Source organism: Etheostoma cragini, chromosome 8 (assembly GCF_013103735.1).
Source record: "Etheostoma cragini isolate CJK2018 chromosome 8, CSU_Ecrag_1.0, whole genome shotgun sequence".
NCBI lineage: Eukaryota > Metazoa > Chordata > Actinopteri > Perciformes > Percidae > Etheostoma > Etheostoma cragini.
Genome location: NC_048414.1, coordinates 21,151,226 through 21,162,363, shown reverse-complemented (window position 1 = coordinate 21,162,363; position 11,138 = coordinate 21,151,226). Strand labels below are relative to the sequence as shown.

Here is an 11,138-nt window from a genome sequence, read left to right as displayed (position 1 = left end):
AAAGATGGGAAGGGAATGAGATGAAAGATAAAAAAAGTGAAACTAATGTTGTCTAAAACCAAGGGATAGAGGGAAATATGTGTCTACACAGTAGCAAAGAAAGTTGTTTAATAATGACTCTATAGCTTAAAGCATGCAGGGCAACACTGATTAATCAGATATTAGGAATTAAAACACTGGATCACTGTCCCCATCAGCCCTGTTATAATTACTCATTCTTCTGTATTTATAATGCTGTACTAAGGCAATGGATAGACGTTAAGAAGACTCTAAAAAAGCCTGATTCTTAGGTAGGGGAAATTACATACAATAATGTATCATCAGCATAAAAACGGACACTGCACTCTAGAGTTGGAAAATAAATAAATCACACAACTCACTGTAACACATTATTTATTTGATTGTTCCTTGGTATTGATGGCATATTTGAAAAGTCAGTGTAAACATGAAAAGGACCAGAACTACTAACTAACTAACTAACTATACCTATTTCTAACAAATGTCAGTTATGAATGCCCATCTCCAAAATGCATGTTATTGTAATATTTAAGGTTTGCATGCAATTACACCCTGGCGTCATTTAACCATCTCACTATGGCTTTTCCATTCCTCTCTTGCAATATTTAAAATGCCCACATCTTTATTCTAGATCAATTTGTAATCACTGACTTTACTACTACATTTCCTGTTGCTCCTTCATAACATAAGCCTGGATAGCATTACACAGGGTCTAAAACTGAACCGAAAGAGATAATATAATATGTTAAAATCTTGCTTCTCTCTGGCCATCTGCACCATAGAAAAGAGTGAGAGACTGTCATGACTTGGTCTTGGTCCCATGCAATATATTTATTATGTTACAATATATTTTTAGAAAGCTATTGGATAATAAAAGTCCTTTTATTCAAACAGATACCTGTACTGCCTTTCCAAAATGAAACATTGGCTTGTGCATTCTGAACATTTACAGGTCTGGATCCCAGAAAGGCTGCAACACACTTCTATTCTTCTGTACACATTCAGTGTGCAATCTGCTCCACGAAAACACATTAGATTAATGACAACAAAATAAGGAAATCTGCACCGCAAATCAGGGTCTACAAACAAGTGAGAAAACACACACAGACAAAAACACACATGTGAATGTAGTCACACAGCAATGTACAAAGACACGCATCAGACACACATACACTATATATTCTCACACACTCAAACACACACACACAGACACACTCACATAACACAGCCTGTGGCAGCAGCAACTGCGGCATCTGTTGCCCACTGAGCCAGTCTGCTGAGCTGGAGTCAATTATAAACACATTAGACTCTGTTTTGCATAACACACAATGATAGAAATACCTATATGTAATCGTGTACACATACAGTAAACAAAGTAATATACACACACACACACTCCACATACACAGCAGCAAAGGCAGTGATTTATGTGTGTTGGGTATGAGATCACATTTTTGGATCATGGGATGATGTTGGGACCCAGTCTTAAGTAGGGAGGTGTGACGACCCCCAATGTGTCCTGTGTTTGCTTTGATATTGACCTGACTCTCTCTTGACTCCGTAAGTGGATCTGTTTCAGCTTGCCCTTCTACATAAGCAAACCCAAATCATCAGAGTATTGACTTTGGTTTTGTTATATTGCTTTAGTTCAATTATCTTATCGACCAGGCCTCCAGGAAGTGCTCTGGGCTTGGAAGCCAATTTGCTATAGTGGACAAACAGTGGGATTACAACTTTCAAGTCCGTCACTTTGGCTCCAAAAAAACTTTTCCCCATAGAAATACATGGCAAAAGAGACTTCTTTAAATCAGTGGATACATTTTTTTACTTGGGTTACGAATAGAATTTGGTCCATTCTGTCTGATAACATTTATAAAGACCCACACAAATAAATCATCTAATCCCCCATTCAAGTTAGCGGAGCCCTGAACCAGAAGCAGCCAGCTCTGCCAGCAGAGGTCTCTAATGTGCCTGCTCTATGGGCCCCATAGTGGTTATTTTTATATGGAAGCTTCATGCACCACTGAGCAATTTTCATAAAAATTAACAGGGCTTTTTATATTTTTGTAAAACTTTATCATGGCGTATCTGCGGAAAAACTCCTGCATACTGTGTAACTTGCAGAAAATACATAAAGTTTAATAGTAGGCAACATGTTGGTACTAGACAATCTAAGAAGCCATCTTTTGTAGGAGATGACTTTTTTTTTGCACCAATGGGGTTAATTGGTGCACAAAAACAGTCACCTCCTACAAAAGATGGTTTCGCAGGATGCAACACCGTTTGCCTGAAGATGGTCTAGTACCAAAACATCGCCTACTATCAAACTTTATATATTTTTTGCAAGCCAGGCAGTACGCCGGAGTTTCTTTGCAACTTTTAACCTGCTTGTCCCCCTTCGACACACCTGTCTCACATTGTAGATATGCAAAGTATTTTTCTATACTATCATGGTGTGTCTACCAGTTGTTGCAGCCTTAGAGCTGGGTCATAACACAGATTATCGCACTAGAAAGATGTTAAGAAAGTGTTAGCAATACAAAATGTACAAATAAAAGTGTGAAGCTGTTTTACTTTAGGTGAGCCGATCTTCAGAAATAATCCAATCTCTCCCAATACACGGGGGGCAGGCGTACTTTTCACATTTGATAAGAATAAAGATTGACTTCAAAACTGAGACAATCATAAACAGAATATCTTCAGCCTAGTCATCTTACAAAACTCAATTTGTTGAAGAAGCCACTTGAAAAATCACAGGCATGGATCAAATTCCCAGCAGACCCCTAAATGCTAAAAGTGTCTGCACCCTCAAAGACGGCGGCTTTGGATTAAACGTAGCTGACAGACTGAATAGAAAAGAATATCTCTGTCTTTCTGTGGGGTTTCTTCCATTAGCATGCACGCAATTACAAGCCATCACGGAGGAGGTCCATGGAGGCGTATTCTGTAAAACTGCTTGGTGTGCGTGAGTCTGCGTGTGCATCAGTGAGTGTGTGAGCGAGTATTTAAATACATCTGTGTCTTTGTAACATATGTGAATGTATGCCTCTTTGACACACCTACAAATATGTGTGTGTGTGTGTGTGTGTGTGTGTGTGTGTGTGTGTGTGTGTGTATGTGTGTGTTTGTGTGTGTGTCAGAGAAAACACTTCTCTCCAGGGCAGACCTTGCATTTGTTCTGTGTGTGTGCATGTGTGTGTCTGACAGCTGACAAATAAGCATCACTTTCTTTTAGTCTGACTGACAGGACTCTGAGGGAGAAAGAATAGAGAATGAACACACACACACACACACAGATTGCAGAGATACAGGTACATAAAGAGACAGTTGTTAAACTTGTTACAGAGTGTTGAAATCATTCACAAACAGATTAGAAAAAGAGAGTCTCTAAGAAATCAGAAGAGGTGCGAGCATGCGTGTGTGCACCAGAAAAATGTGCAAACGTGCACAGAAATCAACACAGGAAAATCATCTATTGCATGCACACATAGGACACATAGCTGGCAGGGTGGATGCGGCGGCCTGACGAATTTAAGAAGGCTTTATGATCACTCTGCTGTCAGCCAGTGTGTGTGCGTAAAGATAAAGGTTGAATGATCTGATAGTGTTCTGTCAGTCAAAACTGTCTCAACACAGAGAAGCTGGAGGGCCCTCCAGCATCTCTGCATGTATGAGTGTTTATTTCTGACCATACCAGTGTTTGTTCACTTAGTTTTTGTCAATCTCTAGTGAACAGCCCGCTTTAGAAGGTAATTCAGTCAAGAAGAACCACATCTCACCATCAAAACTGTTTGAATCCAACCTGACACTGGCAGTTGCTCAAGTCAAGTAGGTCAAATTGAGGCTGGAATTTACCAGCATGTCATCTTCTACTACTAGTTTAATTATCCTTCATCTTTTCTATGGCCTTCCTTAACATCCCCAGTGTCAGACAGAGGTACAAACACATTTCTCTAAAAGTTGACAAACAAACAAACAAGGCCCACATAGTAGCTTTTCATCATATCATGAGATCTGTATTGTTCACATTTGAGGTATTTGTACTCTACGTGAGTCTTATCTTTTCAGGCTAGTTTCTACTTCTACTTCACTACACGTCAGAGAGAAACAGTACACTTTTTAATCCACTACATTAATCTGACAGCTTTATTTATTAGTTACTTTACAAATTAAGAAAAAACATGTAGTATTGGAATTTAAAATTGTTATATGTGCTTAAACATTGTGTGTGATTTGCATTATACATTTAAGCTAAAAGGCAAAAGTATTATTTCAACATAAATAAAGACATGTTGCTCATGCATTAAATTTGTTGTTCAGGCATTAAGTTGTTTTGCAATACTCTGTTCTATAACATAAGATTAATAATATCTTTCTTAATAAATTCCGTTTGAATCCAGCTCTCCTAAATGTGTCAGAAGCAGAATTGATTGTTAGGGACGCTTCCTGAGTCTGGTTTCAGTCCCTCTTTAACAGTCCACTGCTCATTTGCTCTGCATGTCCTGAACTGAGAGTCATAAACTTTCAGTCACATTCCAACTGAAAGATAACAAATAAGAACACAAACACATCAAATCACTGTGACCCCCAGACCCCAACCTTTGTGGCTAAGACAAGGGGTCCAAGAGCCAAAGAGCCAGACAAAGGAAGGGGAGAGCTGTGATAGCTTGATCCAACTTTGTCTCAGGATATCATATGTAATAAAAAGGATTCACACATCAACATCTGAGATTTTGACTACTAATTGAATAAACCCTGAGTATGGAGCAGGATTTAGCTCCAACCATTTAGCGCCCAACGTGGGGCTCGAGGAAGGCACGGACCCATCCTTGAGTAAGTGAACAACTAGGACGAGATGCGTCTCCACATCCAGCCCGGGCACTAAGGTAAGGTAAGCAGAGTAAGCTGTTAATATTAAATCTGCAGCATTGGATTCAGTATAAAATCTGAATGTGGAAAGTGCCTGTATCCTAGTTGCTAAAATTGAAAACATTTGTGAAAGATATTAATGTGTGAAAAAGTAAAATTTTGATGTGTAACATATAGTTTAAGTTTGAAAAACACAGTACTTGCCAAAAATAGGTACGAAGATGTAGTGCTTACAGGAGGATATCACTTGCGCGCGGGATATTTTTCTATGACATAAACATGAAGGGCACCGCTAAATTGGAAAATTAGTAGCCGGAAAAGAAGTAGTTAATGAACCAGACGAAAGGTAATGTATTTCAAAGAGGGAATACATAAATATAACAGTGAAATGAGGATATTTCTTTTTGTTAATGTGACTGACCCTACTATAGTAAAGTTTTTGAATTAATGTCATAGATTAAGACTTCTTTAAAGAAAATCCTTCTTTCTTTACAGAGGTCTAGAGGACAGCTGTGGTGTGGGTTCTTTCAAAAAAACACACACAGGTATAGAGAAGGATAAGGTAAAAAAGAAGTTTGTTGGTTGAGACAAGATGGAAACCAATCCAAGCGGATATGAGATTCCATTCTATTTATATTTGATGTGGTGCTCAAATGAGCTTTTCGTTGAAGCTTAATTGTGGACTTTGTTTGTATTTTTAGTTTTTATGTGACAAACTGTTGAAACTATTAAGTTGATTTTGAAACATTTGATTTGGGGGATTCTTTTTCTTCTTTTCTGACCTTTTTGTTTTGTTGCCTTTAAGATTAATATTATGCTTGTAACGCAAGACAACTGAGCCCTAGTTGACTGAACCCTGAGAATGGAGCAGGATTTAGCTCCAACAGTAGTTTATAAAATACAATGTTTAATTATAAACTAAACTACCCAAGTTTATACAGGCCGATAAGTTTTGTTCAAATGATTAGCCCATTAAACACTTAGTTGATTGCCAGAACTGTTTTGTTTCCAATTGTTACTAAAATGGGACGGCATATACCTCACCAAGTAAGTGCACTTGGCCCATGTTGGCTGAGTCCTGCAGCGGCCCGGGTTCGAATCTGGCCTGTGGCCCTTTGCTGCGTGTCATCCCCCATCTCTCTCTCTCTCTCCCCCTTTCACATGTCTATCCACCAAAAGAATAATCTTTAAAATGGGAGCATATTTATGCATTGAGAACTTTATAATTTAATTTCCAGATAATACTTGTCTATTTAAACTTAAGTAACACTTTCACAGAGTATTTATTTTTTCACACAGCTGGGGCCACATGCGAATATTAAGCACAACTGTTACCAACCAACAACAATACCCTATAGGTCTGGTTCAAAAGACTAACAATACACATACAGTTTAATAAACACTTTCAAACAAGTAGGTTTGTGATTCATTGTTAATTATCTTGCAATACTAAATTATAATACAGAGTACAGTATAAAAGCCAAAAATTACAAACTTTGCAGGGTAAAACTAACCTGTGTCACGACGGTCTAAACCCAGCTCACGTTCCCTATTAGTGGGTGAAAAATCCAACGCTTGGTGAATTCTGCTTTACAATGATAGAAAGATTCAACATCGAAGGATCAAAAAGCGCTGTGTGTTCGATCAGCATTGATCCCCGTCTCGGGGGGGGCAGTCCTTCCATGGGGACGGAGGGACAGCCGGTTATAAAGGCGTTATCCAAGGGAATTGATCCATCAGACTCGAAAAAATCCTCCTCCAGCTGGTCCAGGGTGTTGACGGATTCCTGTGTGTCTGCCCAGCTGCCATCCCCTTCCACGGTAGCCTGACAATCCTGAAAAATGTCCACCTGCCGGTTAAGCTCCTTAGATGGCTGGCAGGCGCAGAACTGGTAGGAGGCGTCGGGGGTGAGAGCCAGGCCAGCTAGATAGTGGCGCTGATGCAGGTCTCGCAGATGGGATGGATGTCAAGATGTAGTCGGTCCGGGAGGTGGGACAGATGCGAGCACCGCTGGAAGTTGAGATTGTCTTCACACTGCTAGCTGAAAAAATGGGAGCTGAGCAAAGGGTCTGCTCTGTTATTATACAGTATCGTAGTTCAAGCCTGTGCTGGATACAAGGCCTGGAAAGACAATCTTCATGACTGCGCATGTACGAAGGGATAAATCCAATAGTGCAGAAGGGCTACACTATTGGATTTATCCCTTCGGATAAGAGGGCGAAGCCTATACAAAATAGAATGTGCATGTCGGCCATCAATCTGGAATCTTGCTCCTTATGAGGTCATTAGGGGCAAGATTACCTCCCCTTTCTCTGCTTTGCACGCCCAGAGAATTTCGCCCACCAATGGGTGAGAGACATCATGGCTTTCAAATGAGCTAGTGTTAAATTTGTCAGACAAGACAAGACTAAAATATGTTCTTCAACAACCTTTTTTTCCATGACAAAGACGAGACAATGACGAGACTACACCAATGTCCAAAAATGCTAAATAAGACTAAATGAACATGCATTATTGTTGATGAAAAAAGACAAGACTAAAATGTTTTGCATTAAATAAAAACAAAGCTAAAAACTCTCTTAATTTTCGTTGTCTTTATTCTTGAGAAATGTATGCAACTGCTGGCAACAAAACAACGTGGTGTAGACCCCAGGAGCTTATCTAACATGTGTCTGTGTACGATTGTGTTTGCATGACGGAAGAGGCTCGATATAAAACCAGACGCGTTCAACAAGGTTGCATTCAACAAAAATCATTCAAAAAGTGTATTTTGTCAGGTAGTTATGATATTTAACCAATATTTGAGATGTCTGAAAAGCTATTTGACTGAAATGGTTATCAGAAATAATCTCAGAAATAATTTATATAAAAAACAAAAGACTAAAATGCACGAGACTTTTGGTCAACTAAAACTTGACTAACAAAAAAACATATGTGAATGACTAAACATGACTAAAACTAACAAGGACATTTGGCACAAGACTTAGACAAAGACTAAACTAAAAATAGGTGACAAAAGTAACTCTAAAACTATCACGATACAATGGCGGACTCAAATGCACAACTCGGACAGGAATCCAGGTAAGGAGATTTATTGTTCCAAGAACAATGCAGGCAAAGGTACAACAGGAGCAGGCAATATTCATTGTCAGAAAACAGGCAAAAGTCCAATAATACCGGGAAAATCATCACGAGGGAAAACGCTGGAGAGAGTGACATAACGTACAACTACAATCTGGCAACGGGGAGTGGGAATGGTGAGTATTTCAGCATTGGGAAATGGGGAAGCTGAAAACAAACAGGAGAATCAAATTAGGGGCGGAGATGGTTATCATACGGGTGGGAAAGCAGAAAAAGGGAGGAAAACAAGAGATCTGAAATGAGAGCGGATGATTATTACAAAATAAAACCGGAAATACTGATGAAATACAAGTGAAACATAGAATAAAAGCCCCCCCCTAAGGCCGAACACTGGATAGCCCAGGCACCTCAGGATGAACCAGGTAGAAATTCCGTATCAGGCTCGGGTCCCAGGATCTCTCTTCCGGCCTGTAAACTTCCCAGTTCCCAGTCCATGATGTCCATGACCCAGATTCTGAACAGCCATGAGACGTTAAACGGTATAAACAGGTTAACAGACTTGAGTTCATGCAACTGAGCTGCAACCGTGCTAAAGTTCCTGATGAACGTGTGATAGAAGTTGGCAAAACCAAGAAACCGCTGCACCTGCTTGCGGTTGGTAGGAGTGGCCTACTCAACAACTGCCTCAACCTTCTCCAAGTCCATGCAAAACTCTCATCTTCATTATCTTCATAATGTTGGGTTCAAAGCCTCAAGTAAATAATACTCACGGACAAAGACTTGCTTTTTCTTTGGCTCGGGGAATGAGCAATGAAAATCATTCAGCAGTCTTTAAAAAAGCACTCCTCCATTGCTCTGCCGTTTTACTGAGTGGGTGTGAACAGAAAGTTGATTTACATAAATGGGTGTAGTATATAGTTGTTTTACATAAATGTGGGTTAGTATATCATTGTTTTAAATAAATGTGGGTTAGTTTATCATATTCTTTGCTTTACCATTGGTTGAGCTGTAGCTGGGTGCTGAAGGCAAGTTTAGGGTTTAACATAGTTCACCAAATTTGAATAAAGAAACAATATGCTCCTTTCACACAGTCACAGCTGCAAGTTTATCTTATCTTACTCTGCTGGCCCGACAATCCTGTGCTAGTTTCCCTCGTCTCAAAGCTACTCTTCATTTCTCAAAATTCAAAATATTCACATGCTTACTACCTCACAATATAATTTTGTTTGGTTCCCACAAGACACCACAAAACCAAGGAATGAAACACTAGAAACGTGCAACTCACATTTTTAGGCCTAAATGTAGAGTTGATTGTCCATCAGCTGTTGTATCACCTTCCTCACATGATGTGTGTGTCTGTAAGTCAGGAGAGAAGATAAGAATTTCATCCAAATAAACGTTCAACATATCTCTCAGTACGTCATTTGCCAATGCTTGGAAAACAGCGAGAGTGTTGGTGAGACCAGAAGGCATGACGAGATACTTGTAATGTCCAGTAGGAGTGTTGAATGCCATCTTCCACTCATCACACCTCTGATCCTCGCTAGGTGGTAAGCATCACGAAGGTCAAATCTTGGCCCCCTGAAGGAGTTCTAATGGGTCGGAAATAAGGGGCAGAGGTTGGAAGTAACGAAGCACAAATACTTTGTTACTGTACTCAAGTAGATTTTTCAGATATTTTTACTATACTTTTATTTTTTGGCGACTTTTTATTCTACTTCTGACATTTTCAATATATTGTCAGTTCATTAAAGTCTGTTGTTGTATTGGTCCATAGTTTTTTATTTTTTTTATTTAAAAGTTAGCGGTTGTGTTCTTCACCTGTAAGCTAGGTTACACCTGTTACCCAGGTTACACCTTTTACCCCGGTTACAACTGTTAGCTAGGTTACACCTGTTACCTAGGTTACACCTCTTACCCAGGGTACACCTGTTAGCTAGGTTACACCTGGCTGTTGATTCGATATAATGGCAATTGTTGAACGTACTTACTCATTAAGATATTGTAATTAATAGTGGGTTTATTGTTATTATTTACTAGAACATATGATTCCTATGCATTGTGTATGGTAGCCTTTGCAATGTTATTTACTTCTTTTTTTACCACCCAAACAGCCATAGCAGAGCCATGCCCATGTTTATACTGATGCTTGATTGTAATAAAGCAGCAACAGAGAGAAGTTGTCCCCGTCCATGTTTTAACAGTCACACCTGGGGACAAAGTTGGAAACCAGAATCAGCTTTAAATACAGTCCTAATATAGTCCTCACTAAGTTTAAAATAATTTCACTGGAGTTAGTTGTTATTGTTGCATCATCAATACCAAATTGAATCTAGTTGGATGGGAAAATACACAGACTTCTCACAAAATCACACTTGAATTCATATCTTGCTACTCTGTCAGAATCTTGTTAACCTGGAGTCCTAGTCTCTGTCACAATAAATAAGCTATATGTTTTAGGCCTATTGGCAGACATCCATAAATGTAGGCAATGCTATATAAAGAACCTTTATTCCATTTCCACTGTAGTTTCTCAGCGTGCTCTCTAGCAACATCGGTCTGGTGCAGGTAGCTTTGTCAATCGTTAGGCTACTTTTACTTTTATACTTTAAGTAAATTTCCAAATTGCCTCTACTTTGTTACTTTTGAGTAAAGAAGTTAAATCACTACTTCTACTTTTACCAGTGTATTATTTAACACAATTATCTGTACTTCTACTTGAGTACGGGAAGTGAGTATTTTTGCCATCTCTGATAAGGGCTAACGGGTAGCGGTTCTTAACAGTAATATCAATGAGACCTTTGTAATCAATTCAGGGTCACAGAGATGTGTGTGTGTCAGTCAATTGTAGCAGTCTCTGTCTGCATGATCTGGGTGGAAATGTTTGCGTATTTCAAAAGCGAAGATTCCTTTAAAAAATGTTGGTATCCTTTGTCAGTTTGCCATTAGTCTACCGGGCACAAATGCTCCTGTTGAGCGGATCTCATGAACAACCCATGGACTGACGAGAAGAACCGCATGACCATTCCCACCTTAAAGGGGCTACTCGTCAAACGGGCCAATTCGGCTGACACCTGTGAGCAATTTCCCAGTAGGCTTTCAGCCAACAAATTGATTCTTGAGCAAATTCACTCCTCTAACAAATGTACAGAATGAATGTTTCCAATAGG

The 11,138-nt window shown here is 39.3% G+C and overlaps 1 long non-coding RNA gene across 1 annotated transcript in view; it reads left to right on the top strand.

Annotated features, from left to right (window-relative positions):
- LOC117948517 overlaps window positions 1-6,501 on the top strand; it is a 24,525-nt gene extending 18,024 nt beyond the window's left edge. The window contains exon 4 of the long non-coding RNA XR_004657462.1: window positions 6,390-6,501. This is a non-coding gene — a long non-coding RNA (uncharacterized LOC117948517). The remainder of the gene's footprint in view (window positions 1-6,389) is intronic.
- Window positions 6,502-11,138: the final 4,637 nt, after the last annotated feature.